Source organism: Vespa crabro, chromosome 8 (genome assembly GCF_910589235.1).
Source record: "Vespa crabro chromosome 8, iyVesCrab1.2, whole genome shotgun sequence".
Lineage (NCBI taxonomy): Eukaryota > Metazoa > Arthropoda > Insecta > Hymenoptera > Vespidae > Vespa > Vespa crabro.
Window position 1 is genome coordinate 6356732 of NC_060962.1, and position 5000 is coordinate 6361731.

The 5000-nt window shown below is 26.3% G+C and overlaps 1 protein-coding gene across 13 annotated transcripts in view; it reads left to right on the forward strand.

Annotated features, from left to right (window-relative positions):
• LOC124426259 overlaps positions 1–5000 on the forward strand; it is a 180570-nt gene that overhangs the window by 26539 nt on the left and 149031 nt on the right. The gene's annotated exons all lie outside the window — the stretch shown is intronic.

A 5000-nucleotide genomic window follows, 5' to 3' on the forward strand; every position in this document is an offset into this window, starting at 1 on the left:
ATTGATCGATGAAAAAAAAAAAAAAAAGGAAAGAAAAAAAAAAGAGAATATCATGGTAACGTATATAGAGGAATTAATTTATATTCTAATGATCCTCGATAATGCCTTCGTAGATATATTTATGTTATTTCTGCGATGAATATTTCGTTTTCTCGTTAAGATAATTATACGTTAACTAATTTAGTTTTCTATTATTTATTTATTTATTTATTTATTTATTTATTTTTTTTTTATTCGAAGATGAATCTTATTATTTATGGATGTTGATTAATACACGAGATGTTAGATTTTATATCATACAAAATGGCCTGATACATATGTGTATGTATATATATATATATATATATATATGTATTTATTTATTAATTTATTTATTTGATAATTCCGACAGCGAAAAAATATTTTTATCGAAAAATATACGACGTAAAAATCGAAATATTCGACGGACATAGAAGTTCTTTAATGCCTTATCAAATTTTTCATCGACGTTTCATTATATACAGATATATTGATCGATTGAATGATATCAACAAAAATATAACTTAATGACATTTGACATTAATTAAAATTTGAATAAATATGACGGATGAATGAGCGACAAATTTTTATTACTCTCTTTTTTTTTTTTTTTTCGCTTTTTTTTTTTCTAACGGGATCGATCCATGAATAAAGATATCGTTTTCGATTATTATATAAAAATTCCATTTTTATTTGTAAAAAAAAAAAAAAAAAAAAAAAAAAAAAAAAAAAAAAAGAAAAAAAAATGAGAAAATTATCTTTTTTTTTTTTTAACCCTGAATTCGTCCACGGGGGGAGGGGGAGGAATATTTTGAATTATATTTAATATACGATTTTTATGATTTACGAGTTGGTAAATGTCGTTGTTATTTTATCTTGCCGAAATATGTGAACGTGCATTTTGTACGAGAAAATGCGACCGAAGAGAAAGAGAAAGAGAAAGACTGAGGGAGAGAGAAAGAGAGAGAGAGAGGGAGAGAGAGAGAGAGAGAGAGAGAGAGAGAGAAAAGAGAGAGGGAGAGATACCGTTGCACCTACGTTCTATGTTTCATTCCCCGTTGTTCAATGTGGACGATATCCTGTGTTGTCTCCGGGAGCGAGATCGAAGTGTTACAATGAACGTAGTAGGTCGAACGAGAAAATAAAACGCAAGCGTATCTCGCATGTCGTTGATATTTAATAAAGAATTTTTTAAATATTAATTCGAATGCAATAATTTTTTTTTCCTCAATTCTTTCTTCCGTTGTTTTTTATTTTTATTCGGAATTCAGCATTTTCTTAATAAAGCTTTGGCAATGATCGTAAAAGAATCCAGATCCAAATAGTTCTTTTATTTGATTATATTCATTTACACGATTCTAAAACGACTTGCTGATATAATCGACGATAAAAAAAAAAGATATTGATAGTAATAACAGTAATAATAATAATAATAATAATAATAATAATAATAATAATAATAATAATAAAATAATAATAATAATAATAATAATAATAATGAAAATGTAATATTGAATAATAATAAAATAATAATAATAATAATATAATAATAATATTATTATCACACAATTATTATTATTATTATTATTATTATTATTATTATTATTATTACTGTTATACTATTATTCTGTAATAAATAATTAATTATGAAAAATAAATAATAATAATATATATATATATATCCATTGTTATATTCATAATTATATTGTTATAATAATAATTATTATTATCGTTATTATTATGAAATATGTTGAATTAGTTGGGGGACATCGTATATGCCTATATATCTCTATATAGCCAAGAGCTATAGCGTAATTACTTCGCACGGATTGAACGTGTCACTCCGACTCAGATTGTTTTCTTACCTCATCGCATTAATGACCATCGAGCTGGCGTAAAAGTTGGACGCGTGCCTTCGCTAAGAAAAAAAGAAAAAAGAAAAAAGAAAAAAGAAAAAAGTAAAAGAAAAAGAAAAAAAAAAGAAAAAAGAAAGAAAGAAGTAGAAAAAGATTAAGTATCGTCTTTCTTTATATATCTCTCTTTTTTCTTTCTTGTTTTTTCTTATCTTTTTTTCTTCTTTCTTTTTTTTTTCTTTTCTTTTTTTCTTTTCTTTTTTTTTTTCTTTTTTTTTTTTCCACCGACTATTACTAATGATCCTTGCACACGAATAATTCTCAAGACGTAAGTCGTGCTTCTTTCTCTTTTCTTGCTTTTTATTTATTTTATTTTTTTTTCTTCTTCCTTTTTTTTTCTTTTTTTTTTTATTGCAATCTCGAGCGCAGTAATAATTTTTTTCTTTTTCTTTTTCTTTTCGTTTTCTTTCTTGTTTATTTATCAGCAAGATCGTCGGAAGATTTTTGTCGATTTTTATTTATTTATTTATTTATTTTTTATTTTTTTATTTCTTATTTTATTTTATTTTTTTTTTTTTCAAAAGTCAATTACAGGATTAAGGATGTGAGGATGGGGGAAGGATGACGGGTTAGAGGGGATGAAGTTAAAATGCAATAACGTCAGGAAACGTTATATCTGTTTTATGCGAGCTTATTGCGAAGTTATATATTAAGATAATAATACGTTTTTATTTTCTTTCTTTCTTTCTTTTTTTTTCCCCCTCTTCCCTTTTTCACTTCTTTTCACATCGGAAAAATCAAGATACGTACATATATAATAATTATTTCATTACAATATACTTTCGACTTATCACTTATCACATTTGCATTGAACCTTTTTGCGAATGATTTTTATACGTTCAATTATATACCGTGAAGCTAATGAACTTGTATATCACTTTAATATACAAGAGAATGATGGCTTTTGAGATAGTGGTGTTAAAACAAATGGCAAGGGGGTGGGTGGGAGTAAGAGGGAAAAAAGTTTATTTACATCACTTTCGCATTAAACGACTTACATTTAAAAGAACGATATATATATATATATATGTATATATATATATATATATCTTCTTGTTTATTCTGAGAAATACATGAGATGCAATTGTGCATTTTTTCTTTCTCTCCCTCTTCCTCCCTTTTTTTTTTTTTATCTTTATTTGTACTGCATATGTGAAAGAATAAAAATGAGTAAGGGTAGAGAGAAGGATATTCATTCGAAGATTATTAAATTAAATATCAGAATTTAAATTAATTATTTCTTTGAATTTATTACGATAAAAAAGTTATTAAACATTGACGATTATATTTTAATCAAGCGAGAAAAACTGGAGATTTAATAATAAATTTCTTTTCTTTCTTATTTTTTTCTTTTTTTTAGCATCTTAATTACGTTCAAAATTTTTTTTTTTTTCGTAACGCAAATGGAATAGAAAAGAGAGAGAGAGAGAGAGAGAGAGAGATTAATTATATTTTCTGTAGAAAATTCGAAATGCAATGGTTAATTTTTTTCTCTTTTTTTCTTTTTCTTTTTTTTTTTGGATATCTCGATTACCTTCAGGAATTGGTTTGTGTTGCAAATGTGAAATAATAAAAAAGAAAGAGAGAGAGAGAGAGAGAGAGAGAGAGAGAGAGAGAAAGAGAAAGATTATACTTTCTGTTGCGTTAACGTCGATCGTTAGAGAGATTTGCGAGTAGAGTGTAAACGATCTCGCTCACGCTATTCCACGAATACATCAACGTTAAGTACATATATAGAATATACATGTATGTATGTATGTATATATGCATGTAAGTCGTATGCATGTGTTATAGGTATTTGCTAATGCATGTACATCGCATTATCGTCTCTCTCGTTGGACTCGTACGACGTTTGGTCCCCATTTACAAAGTCGTTCGGTGGTTTACACGTATAGGAAAGAAGAAGAAGAAGAAGAAGAAGAAGAAGAGGAAAAGAAAAGAAAAAAGAAAAAAGAAAACAAGAAAAGGAAGAAAAAAGAAAGAAAGAAAGAAAGAAAGAAAGAAAGAAAGAAGAAAAGTTACCACCCACATGCACGAACATTTATACAAAGATTTTCATTCGCATTTAGCTTCGATCGTTAAGCCTAACATTATCTCCACTTTAAATGGCTTTTTCGTTTTACCCTTTTGCTCTTATCGTACTACGTAATTTTCATGATTTGTTTTTTCTTTCTTTCTTTCTTTCTTTCCCTTTTTTTTGTTTCTTTCATTTTTTTTCCATTTTTTTTTCTTTTCTTTTCTTTTCTTTTTTTTTCATTCTCCTCTTCAATAGAAATCTTTTCAATGAAATTTAATGACATTTATCGTTAGATTAGAGAAAGAGATTAGGAAAAAGAGATTAGATAATGTCCTGGTAATGATCAGTAATTTAGATTTGAAATTATTCGTTCGAATGTTAATAAAAAAGAGAAAAGAGAGAGAGAGAGAGAGAGAGAGAGAGAGAGAGAGAGAGAGAGAAGGCGAAAACGAAAAGGAAAATTAATTGATTAAAGTTTATTGGGATTTCGTTAATTCTTCTTCTTCTTTTTTTCCTTTGTTCGTATTTTTTTTTGTTTTTCTTTTTTCAATTGACCTTGGGCCAAAGCGAAATTCCAATGAAATTTTATTGTCATTACATTAAACTATATTTATTATTTATATATTATTATTTATAAACGATCGAAATGTTCGTACATATGTACCGATCGTTTGTTTTTTTTTTCTTTTTTTTTTTTGTTTTTTTTACGAAATGACAGAGACACTTTTTTTTACTCCCAATAAAATTAAATTAAGAGTATTGGCATTGAAAAAAGAAAAGAAAAAAAAATAAATAGACGGATAAAAATGAAACGCTTCGAAGTAGTGTATCATATGTCGACGAAATTTTCAAAAAAAAAAAAAAAAAAAAAAAAAAAAAAAAAAAAAAAAAAAAAAAAAAAAAAAAAAAAAAGGAAGAAAGAAAAATGGACGAGATTAGATACCCTTTATCGATCCCCCTTCCACTCCTCTAGCTTACCTTTTTATTTTTTTTTTATTTTTCGATAAAACAAAATTACAATTTAACAAAATTTAACCCGTTCGAATATTAAC